Source organism: Nematolebias whitei, chromosome 14, assembly GCF_014905685.2.
Source record: "Nematolebias whitei isolate Nwh7 chromosome 14, NemWhi1, whole genome shotgun sequence".
Lineage (NCBI taxonomy): Eukaryota > Metazoa > Chordata > Actinopteri > Cyprinodontiformes > Rivulidae > Nematolebias > Nematolebias whitei.
The window spans coordinates 31,303,997-31,324,295 of NC_056511.1; positions in this window are offsets into that span (position 1 = coordinate 31,303,997).

Here is a 20,299-nt window from a genome sequence, read left to right on the forward strand (position 1 = left end):
GTATTTCCAGTCGTTGCATCAATTACACTTCTACAGCTCACAGCCCCGTGTGCCGAGTGTGTTTGTGTGTATGTGGGAGATGAAAGGGAAACAATTAAGAATCATGGATATTAAGTTTTTATGCTGTAGTCTAATTTCTGGCTTCAGGACAGTCATAAAAACACACAGTAAGCAGAAATAAATGCTATTTTTTTGGTTCTGTTACAAGAGAGTGAAGCAGTGGCGGCCCAAACTGAATTTCTTTAGTGATTTATTTTCTTCTGATTGTGTTTGTGTGTGTGCAGGGGGTCCATATGGGTGTGTCCTTACGCGTACATTATGGGGTTGGCTAGCGACTGCCCCGGGATCAGGAGAGTGATTGTCGGCTCTTTGGGAGAAGATGGGCGTGTCTGTGACAGGCTGCAGTGATTAGTGAAGCTCAGCGGGCAGAATTTATCAGACTCAGCTGAGGCTATGAACCATTTCAGCCTGCAACTCTGCAATTTGTCTCCCACTTCGCATCATATAACAGCCTCAGTGTGGCTGGCGTGTGCAAGCTTGCAGCACACATGACTGTCCTGCCTCGTGCATGCACCTCCTGTGGTGATGGACATGTGAAGTCATGATTGCTGCCATGCTGGAAAATCACATGTTCGCATGACTTGGCTGCTGTGAGGAAAGGAGATATAATTCCATGAATACAATAAGACGGTCAGTTTCTGAGAAAAATGCAAGTGGAAAGCTTCTTTGGAGAAAAATAAATTCTCAGGAAATCCATATTCTCCAATAACAACAGATTCTTTAACCAGTTTAATCAGTTTGGACTGTTGTAAAGGGAATTATTTTGTATTTTCTTGTTTGCTTGTGGAAATCTTTTTTTTATTGCTTCTCCATCTGCACATGTAAAAGTTGTATTTCTTTGTGACTGCTCGACCACTAGCTGTGGTATTAAAGTTTCACTATGATCCTTAACTTGGTGAACAAGTGACCAAACATGCCTGGGTGAAACGTGCGCTACAGCACACGTGAAACAGTTTACAAACGAACATGCAAAAGTTGTTTCATTCTAAGATGCTGATGTTAGGAAGCTTTTTGTAACTCATTCAATGAGATCAATTATTTTTTTAGGTTTTAACTTGTATTTTGTTTTTCTGTCACTAATGCCCCAGCTGAGCTCCACAGAAACAACTGCTTTATTCTACATGTGTGAACATAAAATGTAAAAACAAACAAACAAAAAAAGCCAGAGAAGTATTTCTAAAAAGACACTATTGTATCATTTGTGATTTTAGAGGAACATCAATACGGCAAAGCTTTTTGTTATTTGCACATCTGAAAGCCACTGACTAACATGATCGATTATCTCAACAGGAGTCATGTTTCCTGCCAACTAGTAACTTTAAATACTGAATATATTCTTTTTAAAGCTCTGTTTTGGTCTCTACCCTTTTCAAGGGAGATATTTAAGACATTTTTGAGCAGGTATGGTTTTCAGAAAAGATTTATAACTACATTTACAAATGTCTTGACTGATGCTCTAACCACCCAACACTTTTTGCTTAACTTACCTAAAATATACACATTAAGTAACTTTCACATGATAATCATTTCATTTATTTATTTGACATAATGGTTTTAATGACAGTGTGATTCAGTTTGATGAAACTTATGTATTGTATTTGATTTTGTAGCAAACAGTGAATAGTTTAGTCTTAATTTTATGAAGTAACACAGTATAATAAATTACAGTATAACACAGCGGATTTATTCAACAATACATGTAGTAGTTATGCAGTACAGTCTAGTGTAGTTTTATATTATATGTCCAGGTATAGTATAGTACAGTATAGTATAGTACAGTATAGTATAGTATAGTATAGTATAGTATAGTATAGTATAGTATAGTATAGTATAGTATAGTATAGTATAGTATAGTATAGTGTAGTATAGTATAGTATAACAGCATAGCATAGCATAACATAGCGTGGTATGGTATGGTGTGGTCTGGTATGGTCTGGTATGGTATGGTATGGTATGGTATGGCATGGCATGGTAAGATATGGTATTGTATGGTATGGCATGGCATGGTAAGGTATGGTATGTATGGTATGATATGATATGGCATGGTATGGTATGGTATGGTATGGTATGATATGGCATGGTAAGGTATGGTATGTATGGTATGGTATGATATGGCATGGTATGGTATGGTATGATATGGTATGGTATGATATGGCATGGTATGGTATGGTATTGTATGGTATGGTATTTTATGGTATGGTATGGTATGGTATGGTATGGTATGGTATGGTATGGTATGGCATGGCATGGCATGGTATGGTATGGTATGGTATGGTATGGTATTGTATGGTATTGTATGGTATGGTATGGTATGGTATGGGGGCAGCACGGTGGCGCAACTGGTAGAGCTGCTGCCTCTCAGCGAACAGGTCCCTGGTTCAAACCCCGGTCCAGGGGCCTTTCTGGGTGGAGTTTGCATGTTCTCTCCGTTTATGCGTGGGTTTTCTCCGGGTACTCCGGTTTCCTCCCACAGACCAAAAACATGCATGTTAGGCTGATTGGTAACTCTAAATTGTCCCTAGGTGTGAGTGAGAGAGTGAATGGTTGTTTGTCTCGTTTGTCTCTATGTGGCCCTGTGATGGACTTGCAACCCGTCCAGGGTGTACCCCGCCCCTCGCACAGTGATTGCTGGACATGGGCACCAGCGACCCCCGTGACCCAAAATGGAATAAACGGGTAAAGATAATGGATGGATGTATGGTATGGTACAATATAACAAAGTACAATAATCCTATAGTTCTTTTGGAAACAGCAACAAAAAGTTAAATGTTTTTTCACATCACATCACATTTATCAAATGTCTTTCACATGACTGAGTCACTACTCAAACTTTACAAAATAGAGATTTATTTAAATTATTTTAGTGCAAAAAATGTCTCTCAAATGATTTAATTAACCTTTTTCTTTCTCTTTGTTATTCCTGGCAAATTTAAAACTTGTCCTCTTCTGTCAGATTATTAATATATTTGAGGAAAAACTGCTACAGTCAATATTTGAGTCGATGCATCTTAATTTTATTTATACATCTGGCATTGGCCACCGTTGTTTGAGCACAACACCTGAGCTTTTAGTGCATGAAATGAAACCTCAGAGAACAAAACAAAGATGAAATAGAAACGTTTTGATTAAAATAAGATTCTCTTTATTGCTGTTGTAAAGCCTTTAGGTCTCGATGTTGAATGTCAAAATAAATCCATGTATTAATAAAAACTCTGTTTAATGAGCTGCTGAACAGCCAATCACGCTGGCCCCGCTCATTACTGTCAGGAGCAGAGAGCATGAAAAACATGGAGGACAGATTTAGTGGCTTGGCTCTCATTCCTTTGGGGTGCATACATGTTTTTATGGTAAGGGAAACAAATCATCGCAGAGCAGTTCATCAGTGGATAACTTTTAATTATTGTTCAAACGCTCAGACCTTTAAACCTCCAACCTCCATTTGCTAACCTCTCCCGAGCGATTCCTTCTCCCAGCGTCCCCTCCGCCTCTGCTTTCCTTTTCTTCTTTGCCCTTAAAGCGCAATTGGTCTATTTACTCATCCACTTTCACTTCAGCACCACCTCGCTCAGTTTTCATAGCTTCTCTTTCCCTCTCCACTCTATATTCCCTCCATGTTTACATTAGCTTCACTGGCGAGTCCTTGTGGCTCACTCTCTGCCAGCAGTGTTTAATTTAAAGCTGATTCCTTCTTTGTCATCTTATCATCTTAACATATCTCCTTACCAGCTCATCTATTTTCCTATATCCTCCCGTTTCTTTTTTCTTTTCTTGGCCTTGCCTTGAATTAGCAACATCAAGGCTGAGAATTGTAAGAAATGGCTGATCAGAGAGAGCAGGGGCGACGGGTGCAATGATAAAGGCTCAAAATGGAGTCGACACAAGCACATTGGACTGTCTTAGTGGGTCCTAATGTGGCAAAAATGTTCACATAATGAAGGAGGAAAAAAGAGTCTGACAGATTGATTCTAAATGACATTAAAGAGGACAAGGAGGAGAATCATATAGAGTAAATTGAGCATAACATGCTACATTACAGCACCTCTTAATTAACCGTGTAAGAGCTTTCTTATTAGGACGGTTGCAGGCCTCGGTTAACAAGGAAAGAGAAAAAGCGCTGTCCTCTGAGAAAAGCTGTGAAGAAGCAACACAGTGATTGGGAAAGACCGAGGACAACTTCTGGACGAAGATAAAGAAAGACCTGAGCCAACTGTTGGTGTGAAATGATCTGTCTTAGTGTGTTTTGTCTCATTTTTATCATCCCGCTCGGCACCGCTCTCCAACACCTGCTGCCAGTGAATCCACATTATGTGCAGCTGCGTTAAAAGTCTGATCACATCGCCGAGTATCCGTCTGTGCGAGAGCAGTGTGCGAGTGTGTCAAATCACTTCAGCTGCAGGTCATGCACCTTAGCTGTCGATCACTAATAAACCACTGCGAGGCAGAAGCTTTTTGAAATACACAGACGTGCTCATTTGAATCTCTTTGTCGGAGACACAGATGGGAAGTTAAGGATGAATCGTAGCAACAAAAACAGAATACTGAACGTCGACATAGGCAATAAGCAGGGGGCAAATTAGTTTCCAAGGTATGACGTGAAACCGTGATTTATTTGTTTCTTGCTCACAGAAAGTAAAAAACATTTATCAACCTCTAATCTGTGCTTTTACGAGCAACTTAAACGGTAAATTACTTGCTTAAATTACAAATAGCGACTAGAGAAATTGCATTTCCAGTGAAAATACAGTGTGAATGTTTATTGCTGAAGAACTTGATGAAAAACAGCTGAAATTAGCTAAGAAACATGCTGAATTGTAGCTAAAAAGGAAGAACAAGCCTAAATTAGCAGAAAAAAGGAGAAAGAACACATATTTGCTGAATTAGGTTTAAATAAGCAGAAATTTGCACAGAAATTATGAAATTAGCACCAAAAAAAGGTGCAATTAGAAACAAAAAATAGCTGAAAAGTAGCTGAAATGGCAGAAAGAAGCTTAAACTACCAGAAGGAAGTGGAAAGAGCTGAAATGAGCTCATAAAATATGGAATTAGCTGAAAAGGCTAAAAATAGCATAAAACAGCTAAATAACTGAAATAACTGAAACTCGCAGAAATAAATTGAACTAGCCGAAATTAGTAGAAAGAAGTCAATTAGGCTGAAAGTGCCAAAAATTACCACAAAAATCTTGAAATTATTTGAAGACAGCTGAAATTAGCTAAAAATGCTAAATAAAACTAGCTGAAAATGTAGAACAAGCTTAAATTAGTAGAAGAAAGCAGAAAGAACATTTGCCCAATTAGGCTGAAAAAGCATAAAATGAGTTATTTACTTAATTTAAAGGTTCAATTTACTTTAATACAACAAAAAAAAGAACAATTTAATTCTAAATACATCAGTGTAATAATGTTCTTATCAGAAAGTGCAGTCACGTTTCCTCTTGTGCTGCAGCAGCGAGTCCAGCTGTGCCTAAATGTTATTGCACGAGTTCCTGCCGAGTAAAACAGAGGCAACACATTTACAGATTTTTATACACTTATTAAAACCTATTTGACAAAAGCTTCTCAAACTATCAGGAAGCTCACATTGCTTCGGTTTTACCAACTTAGAGATCTGCTTGAAGCTTTAATGTTCCTCTGAGCAGTTTTTCAGGTTTTAATGTGCTTCAGACGTTCAAGTCAAACATTTATTTTTTAAATTATTGTATTTTTACAGACAGGTACTCTGCCTTTAGTTCAATAATTGTTAAGTAGTACTGCTTTCATCAAGGATAATCAGAGAGTGTAACTCTAAAAATGCCAGACATGGATCTAACTGGTGCTGGGCCAGTTGTACTTCCACCAAATGGTCCCTCCATGTCGTACCCAGCAGTTATTATTTTATACGCAACAGTCCCCGTTTTGTAACCAGTTTGTGTTTCGCACCAATGGGTTGCTAAACAGGTTAAATTTTTGCACCTTGCACATACCAGCTCCACAGTGGTGTAGTCTACATTTTTTGTACTGGGTATACTGCGCTTAGAAACCGAAGTACACTGGTTAGTACAATGTATTCGTCAATTTCCTGATGCATGCTCAATAATCCAGGTAAAAACACCTAAAAAAGTTTAATCTGGTCCTCTGGACATTCAAAAAACAAAACAAAGCAAAACAAACAAACAAACAAATGTAGAAACGTTTCGTTTTCCATCCGAGAGACTTCCTCAGTCTGAGATGCTGTATTCAGCTCAGTCTTATAAATAGCACCTTCTCAGAGTGGATCAACCAGTTTGCTGCTGACAATCAAAACCAGCTGCTCACATGGTCAAGAAGGACCATCAGCCTAACAATGGATCATTAGCACACTGATGGCTGTTTACTATTCACAGGGGGTTGAGTGATACTAGCAATCACAGCATTGTAAGAAGCAGACAGTTGAACCCGGAGGCCTCCACCCGTTTAATGATGGACAATTTCTTTTCACAAAGATGTCCTCCTTTACTCCTCTCTCAAACCATCGTTCCTCTCTATCCAGGATGTGAACAGCTTTGTTTTGTTTTTTGAATGTCCAGTTATTTTGATGGAATGGCCAATGTCCGATATTGAACTTTAAGGCTAATATCGGCCGATACCGATACTATGTCGATAATATTGTGTATCCCTAATCTATAACAATAGACTATATAGGTTTAACTTTGACCTTGATTTTTGACCTTGACTTAGAGCTAAGGTGATGAAACAATACATGACACTCCATCTGATGATGCATATGTGTATGAAGTGTCATGAAATTGTCTTGAGTGAAGTTATAAGCAATTCAAGTCAAGGTTTATGGACAATAATATGTCCACCTTCCTCTGGGTGTATGAAAAGTCCAGCACTGCAGCTTCAAAAAAAGCTGGTTCAACCACATGTAGCAAATATATTCTTATTCAAAACCGCAGCTACTTAGCAGGTAACGATGAACAAGTATAGTTCGGAGGAAACACAAAGTGACCTTCAAATGACCTTGAGTTTGTCATTTTAGCCATGATTAAGTGACCAGTGGGTGGTGTTGTACACAAACCTGTTCATTAGTGTAAAACTTTTCTGTACATTTGAAACTTCCTTGGAGCCTGGCTCAGATCGGCAGCGTTAAATGACGTTCTCTTTGAGGGAACAGCTGCTGGAAATGGACACTTTAAGGACAAACACTTCATTTTGTGCAGAGAAGCGACGTTTGTCTTCAAGGGCAGGTTGGTGTTTGCAGTCTGTGTGGTCAGGCTTCAACACACAGCTTTGTGGTGACCCGTTATTGATGGAGCGCCTGCCTTTTCTCCTCACTGTAAACTTCACTTCAAACATTTAAGGTTTTAACCTTCAAAAGCTTACGCCGAGCGTGTGCGTGCACGTCCACCTGGCAGGAGCAGGTCCAGATCATTGAAGGGATGGAGCCTCAGCTGAAGGAGAACGTCGAGACAGTGGGACGTTCTCAAGTTTCTTCTCTGACCAGAGCATAACTAAAATACAAGCACAGTTATTTATTTATTTATATCAGATGATGATGTGTTTAATTAAAATGTAAAGAATTGTCATTAAAGTAGAGCATCAGTCACACAAAGTCATTAAAAATATAGACTCCATTGGGATTCTGCTTTTCACTCTCAGCTTTAGATTTATTTTGCTTTGTAATAAAAAAAACTGAAAAGTTGAGTTAAAAAGAGCAGCTTTATTGTACATTTCAATAAATATAAAATGTTTGAACACTGTAAACAGACCTTCATAATACTGATGACACACTTGATATAGTAATTATTACCTTCTTTAAACACTGAACAACTTTTATTTAGTGAAAACATGACAAATGAACATAAACCATCAGTTCATGTCAGAAATTTGGATTTATTTCAGAATTTGCATGGTTTGAAAAATGAAATTATTTCTTTCAGTTTTAATCTTTGTGAGCTGAACTTTGATTGATTGTGTATTACTGTGATCACCAACTGATGGTCCACAGGCCACAGCTGGTCTGTGGACTGTGTCTCTGGGCGAGTGTTCAGACTCATTAAAGCCTGGTCAACTTTACATTTACAGCTCTTATAATGTGACCATGATCAAAACACTTTATTTTTATACAAACATTTCCCAGCAATATTCAGACATTAAGCATTCACACAAAACCTGACAGGATTGAATTAAGCAACTATGTCTTCAGATATTCAGATAGTCATTTGACAGGGAATGGCTTTGATTTATTCAAGGCAGCTAGCATAATTAATTTGATTAAAACAAACAAAATATACAAATATGATCATTTATTATTAAAAAGCTAATTAGGCCTGAATATTTCCTCAGTTTATTTAATAATGTTTTCATTGTTGTTATTTTCCTCAAACCTTCTGCTGGTTCCTGCAAATATACTTTGGTTAACAATTGTCCAAGTGTTTAGTTTAGTTTATTATTTATTTGTCATATTTAGGTTAACACAAGGTCAGCAATGCAATGAAATGTTCAGGATGAGAAGAACTTTTTTCAACTTGCTAAAAAAACAAACAAGAAATACTAAAGCATGCAATATAAGTACAAAAGAAGTACTAAAAGTGTAAAGAAATATAATATTTACAAGGTCCAAAAGAACATAGTAAACAACATGGTAGAGAATAATGAAGCAAGTAGGATTAATTAGAATAAATACGTATTTCACAGGTAGAAGCTTAAATGCACATAATGTTTTCATATTGGTTATATTTTATATCTTGTGTATGTTCTTTTGTACTGAAACTCTGGTACAACAATTTCCTGTGGGATCAAAAAAGTTCTATCTTATCCTATCTTAATACATACTACACAGGTTGTGTGACAGGTTAGACAATATGTGTAGCGTCTTTTGAAACACTTCTTTTACTTGCATATGGTATTTATATATTCCATATATATACATATATATATATATATATATATATATATATATATATATATATATATATTTATATTTATATTTATATATATATATGGAACATAAATTGTTTGTGTTTTAAACCTTCCAGTTTTATAAACCTGACTGAAATGATTACATTCTTGCTAACTTTACTGAGAACACAGTTTTTCCCTGCTGCCAGTCGAATTGTTAGGAATCAGTCCAACCTGTAGACTCAAGGTTGGCCTCAAGTTCTAAACTCACTCAGACTCTTTTACCATTAGTTTTGTAGAAAAGAAAAAATAAAGACAAGATAAACAACAAAAAAAAAAAAAAATCGAACCTCGTGTCTTTTAATGCCATTTTCATGGAAGCAAAATGAGATGGTTATAAAACATAAATGTCTTGGAATGACAAAAAAGACTTACTATAAATATTAGATCACTGTTTCTTACCACGGGATTGGTAAACATGTATAATAAATGCGTGTTTAGGTTCATCTCACCCAATGTGTTTCAGTGTTTCCTGAGCTGCTGCAGTCCAGATGGGAGACAAAAAGTATTTGTGGACCTGAGTCAGCAGGTTTTACACACAGCGGTCGGCACTAGCAGCTGCAGCAGCTGCTCATTTAAGATCAAACTGAATGTGGCTCGGGGAAGGAGAGAGTGCACGGGTGTCACGGTGATTGACGGCTCTTGTTAAGGGTAGGATTTCTGAGGGGAGAACAGCGGCTCCGTCTTGTCAAGGTCAGCCGGGAGGTGTTTGGCAGGATTCCAAGTGGAGATTTCAGCTTGAGAATTGAAGATATGCAACTCAACCAGTGTGTCAGAGCTGGGAATCAAGAGGTCAGTTAAGTGTCATGGCAATGATAGGAGGAATTATGGGATGTGGTGACAGCCACAGAGGTTTAGTGCAGGGGATGTAGACGCTCTGGCTGTGTCAGGCCTCCTTGGAGAGGATGGAATGGACACTTTGGGTACCTGTAACATTGTTTTGTAAAACCACACAGTGACTGTAGCCACCAGTGAAACCACCCTGAATTCAGAACTGTAACTTCTAATTTAATCAAAGTTAACCCGCAGAGAGAAATGAAAATAGGTTGAGCAGCAGCGCTCGGTCCGATGCAGTGTCTCTGCTGTCCCTTCTGGTGAATTATGGCTAAAACCTCCTTGTTGTTATTAAAATGAAACAGTTGTTGTCCTCATAGATCACATCCTTGTTCGTGTTTGTGTTTTGTTAAACGTTCTGAATATGAGCTCCTCGCTCATACGGCTTTTCAGTTCTTTTGCTTGGCAGCTTAACTCGACTCAGTATGCAGCTCGGCCACGTTGGCACGAAAAACAGTTTAATCACGGCTCGTCTTTTTTCAAACGGCGATGAAATCCTGGCGTTAAACCTCAGCTGAACGGCACTGTCTGCCCTGCACGCACAGATCTGATAATCACTGTTAAAGTTCCACTTCAATGACAACCCTTCAAAAGCAGGCTTTCATCTGCACCGAACATCTGTGTTAAGTATTTATCTGCTTCAGAGGTTCCCCAACTCTGCGGCACAGCTCCCTCGGTGTGTGTGACACATTTGCAATGGGAGCACGGAAACGCAGAGACATGAAACAAACATGGTGCATGAGGGAAGAGAGACATTTTTAGGGCCTTCTGGTTTGCATTGGTGGCTGGATTTGCTGTGAATGTGACTCAAAGGAACCTTAAAAACTAAATCAGTTCAACAGTTACCATGGCTCTGCATATGCCACATATCTTAACTATGTTAAGCACAATAGTGATCCTATTTACACTTCTAAATTCTTTTCTAAGTTTTTGGCATCTTTCTCCACAGTTTTTGTGCTATTTCAACAAATCATACATCAAAACATTCAGCTAGGACAATCCTGCTATGACTTTTGGTATTGGTGCAACTTTAGCTTTTTGAAATATTTAGCCTTGTCTGACTTTTTTTTCCTCATAGAAAACGATTTGAGCTCATTTTACATCCTTCAAAATCTTTAGAGCTGCTTACAACGCTCCTTTCACATTTTGTTCTGGTTTAGCTTCTTTCAGCTTCCTTGTGCAAATTTAAACTTTTTTCAGCTACATTCAGCTACTATCAGCTGTTTGTTTTTTTATCATCCATCATATGCTCCTTTTAGATTCTTTCTGCTAACTACAACATTTTTGTGCTTCTTCTAACTCCTTTTTGTTAATTTCAGCTTGTTATGCTCCACTCTTTTGAGGGCGTGGTGGTACAGAGGTTAGAGGTAAGAGAGGACCTGTGATCGGAAGATCGTTGGTTCAACTCCAGGTACTGACAACATGAAAATGTGGGTGGGAAAGGTGAAGCACCCACATTTGCCCCCACACTCATTTGCTCCACTCTGGGCCCTTGAGCAAGGCCCTTAACCTCCACCATCTGCTCCTCTGGGCACCCTAGATAGCAGCTCTCTGCTCCACACAGAGGGCTGTGGTAGCTCGGTGGTCTGTGGTTGTGTCAGGAAGGACATCCGGCGTAAAAATAATTGCCAAGTCTTCATGCGACTCAGATCGCTGTGGTGACCCCTGAAGAAGGGAGCAGCTGAAGGAAGTAGAAAGAACGCTCTTTTCAGCTTATTCTGCTGTGTCAGCTACCATTTAGCTGTGTTATGCTAATTTTAGCCTTTTCAGCTACCTCCACATTTTTTTAGTTCATTTCAGCTCTATCTGCTTCCTTCTGGTAGTTTAAGCTCGTTTCTGCCTTTTCAACTACATTTCAAATATTTTTTTTGCTAATTTCAGCCATTTTTAAGCAAATTTCCTAATGTTTGTGCTAATTTCTGCTTATTCAAATCTAATTCATCATTCTTCTGCTAAGCTTGTTCTTCAATTTCAGCTGCATTTCAGCCTGTGTTTAGCTAATTCTAAAGCCTCAGCAAGCTCTTCTGCAATAAGCATTCACACTGCATTTTCACAAGAAATGCAATTTCTCTAGTTTAGATTGGATTTGGTTTTACATTTTTCAATCTCGCAGAATAAAAGCTGCTGCATAAAAATCAACTCTAAGTAACCCAGCTCTGAGTCATCCCTGGGTTTTTAACTCAGCATGGCTGATTTATCAGTTTGACTCAGCATAGCCTACATTTAAGGTTTAAAATGACTAATTTGTTGTACTGGATCTATTAAAAAGTTTAATTTGAAAGAACACCCTAAAGTCCAGGTTATTAGTTATTTACAATAGTGCTTTTTTAACCACTATTAACATCAGCAAACTAGCACCAACTATTATTTTAGGAACCAAACTATCAGAGTTTTCAGGAGGTTTGGATCCAGAATGCAAACCAGACACTAGAGACTCAAGCATCAACAGATATTTATTGTAAATAAGAAAACAATAACGTTGTTGTGGCAGCAAAATGTACAAGAAACTTAAGGTGAAGTGAAAGGAACACAAAAGGAACAAGGAGGACCAGATAGCATGTGAAATGTGAAACGCTCGACTGACTTCTGCACCGCACACAGAGGGTACACGGGCTGAGGCTGGCGAGGAGATGAGACACAGCCGAGCCAAACGAGACCGGGCGCAGGAGTCAGGAGGCTAACTAGAACGAAGTGCAGTGGCTGAAAACACGGGAGGCAAAACTCAGAAACAGAAAAATTAACACTGACCATGATACAAACTCACTGATGTGCAAACTAAAATTATTACAAAGATAACTCAGGTTAATATCATCTTCCAAGTTGTTTTCACCGCCTTATTTCCAGTTCAGTTTGTCCGACTAACTACTGGCTTGAACTGGCCAACTGGAAGCCAGTTTGACTCTGACCCAACCACCGGGTCAAACTTTTGACCACATTTGGTCAAACTCTACCTTTACCCATAGCTTTAACACAGTGGGCAATCAGAATATTATACATAAACAAGATTGAAATGTCATTTTATTAACTAGAAGTGAGGTAAAAATAAATAAACAAAACAAGGGAAACATAGAAGCAGATGTCAGTTTTTTTTTTCTTTTGTTAAGATTCATTAAATCTTCCAAATGTTTGAGGATAAGTGATGATTATTGTAACTTTTTTTTTTTTTAAAGAAACCAAGAATTATCCTTTTTATTGAACAATGTTGTCAACGTCAATGAATAGACTTGGATCATCTACAGGTATGAACTGGGTCTTTATATTCAAACCTTTGATTTATTTATTTATTTTGTGCACTACAGGATTTTACATGTGAAATAAGAATATATTAACACTGTTTGTGTGTGTGTGTGTGTGAGTATTTTGTTAATTTAAATATGTTTGATGGTTTTGACTCAGGTCTGTTTTGCATAAATTGTGTGTTTTTCAGCTTTTGGAGACTATGGATGAAAATTAGCCGGTGGCTATAACTGATACAAACCTGTTTTCTTTAATGTTTTGTGTACACTGGCCCCATTTGAGGCCTAAACAGGACTGAAACTGATGTTTGCTCACTGTTTTTACCTGCTCAACCAGAATGAAAGACTAACTCATTTATTATACATCAACTTTTCACTATTTCAGTCCTCATTAAAAAGTTATTAGTGACTTGTAGTAAAGTCATTAACCAGAGTAGTGTTAGTCACATTATGCAAACAATAACAAATAAATAAAAAAATGTAAAATAACGACAACAAACAATGAAACCTCAAGCTCTTTCTTGCCTGCCATGAGCCATTGAGCTTAATATGCACTTGTTTTTTTCTTTTTCTCAGATAATGTTTTTTTTTTTTTTTACACATGTGACACTCGCTTGGTGCTGTCTGTTCACATATTGTTTTTCCATGTATGGCAGACTGCTTTAACATTTAATCAAATCACACACCCTCCCTTCTCTAATTACCTTTAGATACCAATAATAGTATTTCAGCTTGTCACAATTACAATTTTACTAGTGAGAAGTGAAATTAAAGAAATCTACAGTCACAATAATACAAATAAAGGTTATAACTGAAAATATCTATAATTTCCAAGTGTATGCTCAACAAAATATTATCTGCAAAGATAATATTATGCACATAAGTATTCTCAATATACTCAAAAATTACAACATAGTAGTGCAGTTGTACAATAACCAGCTGTAACATACAGGCGGTCTTTGTTTGATTCTCCCTGAAGGTAACTGATGTTTGTAGCACAAGCATAGCTTCCTCTGCTACATTTGCAAAGAGCAAAGAAGAAACCAAAATTATTTTTGTTTCTGCACATAAAAGACACCTGAAGAAACTAGTGGAGCAGCTGCACCCATATTTCCTGAAGTGGAAATGTCAAGGCTAAAATTAAACAAACTTTGTCCTAAAAGTAAAACCTTTGGAAACATCTAAATTTGGTTTGAGCGCTACATTTAGCCACTACTGGTTAAAATATTGGAAGGAAGAATGGAGCATAAGATTGGCAGATGGATTGGTGCAGCATCTGCAGTATTGCAGACTCTGTACCAGTCCATTGTGGTGAAGAGGAAGCTGAGCTGTAAGGCATCGCTCTCTATTTATCAGTCAGTCTACATTCCTACCATCACCTATGGCCATGAACTCTGGGTAGAGACTGAAAGAATGAGATTGTGGATACAGGTGATTGAAATGAGTTTCCTCCACAGGGTAGCTGAACTCTCCTTTAGCGATAGGGTGAGAAGTTCAACAATTTTCAGTCAGGTCAGTTGTTGGATTGTATACCTGGATTATTGAGCATGGACTTTGTTGGTTTTGAACTAGTTGGATATGACTGTCGACGAGGAAGAGGGCCAGCACCGGAGGAGGGGGCGTGCCAAAGAGACCATCTTAGCACCAACATAACTGGTTTGTTCCACTTTGGAGTAAACTGTTGGGGGAAGAATCAGTTTTGTGTTGTGTGTTTCCTTGACTGATGAAGCCTTCCGGATGGAAGGTGAAATGTTTCAGCACAAAAAAAAAAAAAAAGAAAGAAAGAAACTGTCCAGATGACCTGACTGAAAATTGTTGGATTGTATACCTGGATTATTGAGCATGGACTTTGTTGGTGAGAAGTTCAGTTATCCAGGACAGACTCGGAGTAGAACCGCTTCTCCTCCACGTCAAAAGGAGCCATTAGAAGGTGATGTAGGCATCTGGTAAGGATGTATATGTGCACCTCCCTAGGTAGATGCTTCGGGCATGTCAGACTGGGAAGAGACCCTGGACATACTGGAGAGACTATGTCTCTCAGATGGCCTGGGAATGCCTTGGAGTCCTCCCAAAAGAAGTGGAAGAGGTGGCTGTGGAAAGAGATGTCTGGGCCTCCCTGCTCAAGCTGCTGCCCCCAAGACCCGACTTCGAAATAAGTGGAAAATAAACTGGATGGATGGATGGATGGATGGAAAGATGGATAGATGGATGATTAAAATAAATAAATCAATTCAAAGCAGGATTATCACAGGGATCATACTCTGATCTTCTGTAGAACGAGTTCATCCACAGTTCTGTTTTTGGCTGGTACAAAATAAGACTGTAGGTCTGCACCAACGTAAGTAACAATTTCAAAATGATTATATATATTAGCCATTTCAATCATCTGATGTGTTGTTCATTATGTATTTTTTAAGTTGGAATCAAAACATTCCTGTGAAAAGGGCCTGTGAATCACTGGCAAACAGAAAGTGTAATTAATTATTAGTTTGGTGTTTTTGTTGTGTGCCAGTTTGGAAGGCATTGTTTGCACCGTCATGTTTTGCCAGACTAAAAAATTCACTTTGGCTACTTCCTCAGACGTTCACTAGTTATTTACCTCTTTACACTGGATGATGTCTGATGCCTGTTCTACTTCCAAACTTGAAACAATATATTTTAGTGTCTACACACTCCCCACTCAGACATGCAGGTCCTCGTAGCAGCTCGTCATAAAGACACGTAGAACATTTTCTGTTGCATAAACATCAACTCAAGTCAAATCAAATGGGTCAGTCAATGAGAGGAGAAGCGAAGCAGCACGTCCTGGTTTGAGGGTTGAACTCGGATGATTAGACGAGCCGTGGTTTCCTGACGGGTAGTTTAGTCGTGCTGACTCGAAGGCGGACGGCGTGCTGTTATGTGTCACATCAGCTCCACTTCTGAGGCCAACAGTCAGCACAGTGAAGACCCTCGGACCAAGGTGGACGGAGCTGCTGCAGAAGAGTTCTAGAAGCTCCTCGGAGAAAAATAAAAATAAAATTGATAAATGGGAGCTTCAGAAGTCATTAAACATTATTAGTTCTAAAAAAAAGAAAAAGGAGAGAGGTATAGTCAAGATAATGTTGGGAGAAGTTACAGCATTACTGAAGTTTTGAAAGTTTATAACGTTTTTTTTTTTATCCAGGAAAGTCTTGAACAAATTTCAGTTTGAATAAACACCATATTTTGAATAATACATTTTTTTTAATTGCGTGAATGTTTATGAAGCATTCACACTGCATTTTTGCAGGAAATCTCTAGTTACTTATGTGTACAATATTATGTGTAGAATCATATGGTATAATTAGCAATTTAACAAAAAAGAGCAAGATATATTTTTTGTTTGTTTGTTTTAGTCAAATCAATTTTTCTCATCCTGAACATTTCATTGCACTGATGACCTTGTGTTAACCTGTATATGACAAATAAACAACAACAACAAAAATATATTGTTTGAATATTTATAAATCATTCACACTATTGAGATGCATTTTTCTTCTGTATAGTTTTCAGCATCTAACTCGTTCCGCAGTTTTTGTGCTATTTCAACATTTCTTATGTCAAAAAGTTCAGCTCCTTCAGGATGTTCCTGCTGTAATGTTTGTTGTTTGTGAAATTTTTACTTTTTGAAATGTTTAGCTTTTATTTGCCATATTTTTCCCATTGAAAATAAATGGAGTTCTCTACACATCCTTCAAACCCTTTGTGCTGTTTACAACCTTCTTCAGCTGATTTCAGGATTTTATCTAATTCTGATATTTTTTTCAGCTTCTTTGTGCTAATTTCAGCTTCTTTTGACTTCTTTCAACTTCTTACTACTAATTTAAGATTGTTAAGCTCTGTTCAGCTTCTTACTGGTAAATTCAGCTTTTTCATGCTTTTCAGCTACTTTTAGTTATTTTTCTGTTAAATTTAGTCTTTTTTCTGCTGTTCTTTCTTTTATTGCTAATATTCAGATTTTGTTTTGCAATATATTCAGCCTCTGTTTGCCTTTTTCTTTGAACGTAATCAATGAGTATTCATGTACCACTGTGTAATGATTCAAGATAGCAGCCACACCCAACTGACCATAGAAAACAATACCTTTAACTCTGAATTTTATTGATCTAAAATAGGGTGTGGTAGTAGCTGAGAGTCATTTAGAACACATGCATCAAGCTTTAAATATTGTTCTACAACTTTGCCTTAAAAATTGGCATCAACCCTGTGTGTTTGTTAGCAAAATATCTTACCACAGAATCTAATCACTGAATATTTCTCTACAAGTGATTTACTTTTGGAGACGATCAAAGGCAACACGGACACCACAGCTAACTGACTTTAGTAAACATAAAAATGGCTGTAACTCGGTAAATTTTACAAATATTTCACTACAATTAAATGTGGTAATAGCTGAGAGTCATTCACAGCAATCATTCAGATTGCAAGGGATCTTGCAATTTAGCTGGACATTTTGCACATATTTTTTTTCTAAGCTGACTCAAAATGGCTTTAATTCGGCTGATGGTCAGCAGAAGGTGATCTCAGTTTAAACTGTAACATAAAAGGCCTCAGACGATATAAACTCATTTAAGGGATTTAAGATCTTTTTTGCATTTGCCATTGGATAAAAAGGCACAAAAAGCAGTTTTTGTCTGTCCAAGTCACATTGCAAGCTAACACACATATTTGATGTATTTACTATAATCAAACTTTAATAAACCAACCAAGACTAGACGACAACAGTAATAAAAACAGAAAGTGAGTGACAGTGAGGACGTGAGACAGCGTGGCACAGATCTGTAATCAGGTTCCAGTCTCATCAGAGGAGTGCCGTCCTGACACTTGACTGACGCTGATCTTCACATGGGATCCCTTCTGATTTCTCCCTCACTCCTTTTCTCCACAGGGAACAGATCTGGAGTCAGAAGTGACAACTAATCGGCATCAAAGCTGAAAACTCTGATGAAAGCGCCGGCTCTATAAAAAGCGAGAGCGCACTCCTACGCGCCTCCATCCGCCTCAGCTTCCGGAGAGTTTAAGGACGGAATCTTGACGGGAGCCTGAGAGGACACTGGTTCTGGACTTTGAAGTGGACTTGTCGGGAGAAATAGAGCAGATGGTGTGGCACCACCTCCTTCCCTGTCAGCCCCACTTCAAAAAGTAAGCTAAATTCTTTTTAATTTTTTGCTTATTTATTTTTAATAAAACACACCAGAAGACATACTTACTGCTCATTCAATTTTTTAAAATAAAAACCTGGCGTCACAGACCGGCGTGTCGACAGCGACCCAAGAAAAGAGAAAACAAGTTTGCAGACCAATTCACAAAGTTCGTATTTTAAAAGACAAGTTCATATAAGTTTTATTGCTCAAAAGATGTGAGAAGTCAGGATCCCAGTATTGACAGCGGTGTTATGGGTGATTGGGACATGTGTGTGAGATTTTCGTGAAAAGACAAAAGAAAGTGTGAAAATGTTTGTCTTAGAAGACAAAAAGATCGATTCAGGTCAGTTTCAGGAAACTCTCTGTGAACAGGATCCAAAATCATCCATCCATTATCTTTACCCGTTTATTCCATTTTGGGTCACGGGGGTCGCTGGTGCCCATGTCCAGCAATCACTGTGCGAGGGGCGGGGGACACCATGGACAGGTCTCCAGTCCATCACAGGGACACATAGAGACAAATGAGACAAACAACCATTCACTCTCTCTCACACCTAGAGGCGATTTAGAGTTACCAATCAGCCTAACATGCATGTTTTTGGTCTGCGGGAGGAAACTGGAGTACCCACACGTATGCACAGAGGGAACATGCAAACTACCCAGAAGGGGCCCCGGCTAAGATGTTAACTGGCAACCTTCTCACTGAGAGTCAACAACTCCACCAACTGGGACACCGTGCCGCCTGGGATACAAAGTCATCCCAACGACAACATCAACCTGCATGAGCAGAAAGCAGGAAGAGGAGTGGACCAAACGCTGGAGAGCAACACTTCAATAATGATTCAAATCTTTTCAAGTTGGGTGCTGTGAAAATGTTATGAACAATTAATATCTTACCTGCTGAAGATAACTTGTTAGAAGTTCAACTACCTGTACTGATGACATGAGAATGTGAGTGAGATAGGTGAAGCACCCACACCTGCCTCCACCCTCATTTGTCCCACTCTGGGCCTTTGAGCAAGGCCCTTAACCCCCACCATCTGCTCTCCCAGGTGCCCTAGATGGCTGCTCTCTGCTCCACACAGAATGCTGTGGTCAGGGCTTAATTTGTAAACTGGTTGATGCCGGACCAGCGGGCGGGCATTTGGGGGGGGGGGGGGGGATTTGAATAACAGAGATGCCATTTCCTGCATTTAGGTGTATTTTAACGGGTTGTTATACATCAACATTTACTTACATTTGTAAACACTTAATGAAATTGCTATTTTGGAGAGGACCAGCAGGTTGTGTGTGAATTAGAGCAGATCTGATTCTGTCGGATGTCCTTAACCCCCCCCCACCGCGCGCCTTCCCCCACTTCACAGTTCTGAGCTGAATCCTTCTCCGCTCCTGCTCCAGTCTCGTGGCACTGTTTGAAGCACCTGAAGGCTTCAGTTCTCTGTTGTTCAACTAAGGACAATCCATCCATCCATCCATTTTTTATTAAAGTATATCTGACTGTCTTTTTGACATTTTGATCGCTGTTGTCATTTTGACAAATTAGCGCCATTGTTTTGAAACATGACGTACAATGTGTATAATACATCAAACAGTTTTATCTTTGTATTTATAGTTTATTTTTTTACAGTAAGCTTTTTTATTTATCATGTCAGAAATGTAGCAGGAGTTCAGACACACACCTGCTGATGTTGCGCGCTCTGTAAAGCTGTCTGGAGACGTTTCTGTGCGTAACGTGCACTGTCCACAGGGCATTTATTTATTCTGTTGAATAAATGATTGTTTCTGTTGCGGGGTCTGAGAGGAGGAGAAGGGGTGTTTTTCAGTGCGCAGTCCCAGGACAAGGACAATATAGGAGGAGAAGAGAAGGACTGTGCATAAGACCATCAGAACGGGTCAAAATGAGAGAGTTTCCGGATCTTGTTCCGGCAGGATCCGGCTCTTTTTAACCACTGGCTGTGGTAGCTCGGTGGTCTGTGGTTGCATCAGAAAGGGCATCCGGCATAAAAACAATTGCCACATCTTTGTGCAGCTTACTTTGCAGTGGTGACCACTGAAGAAGGGAGCAGTTGAAAGAAAAAAGTATAT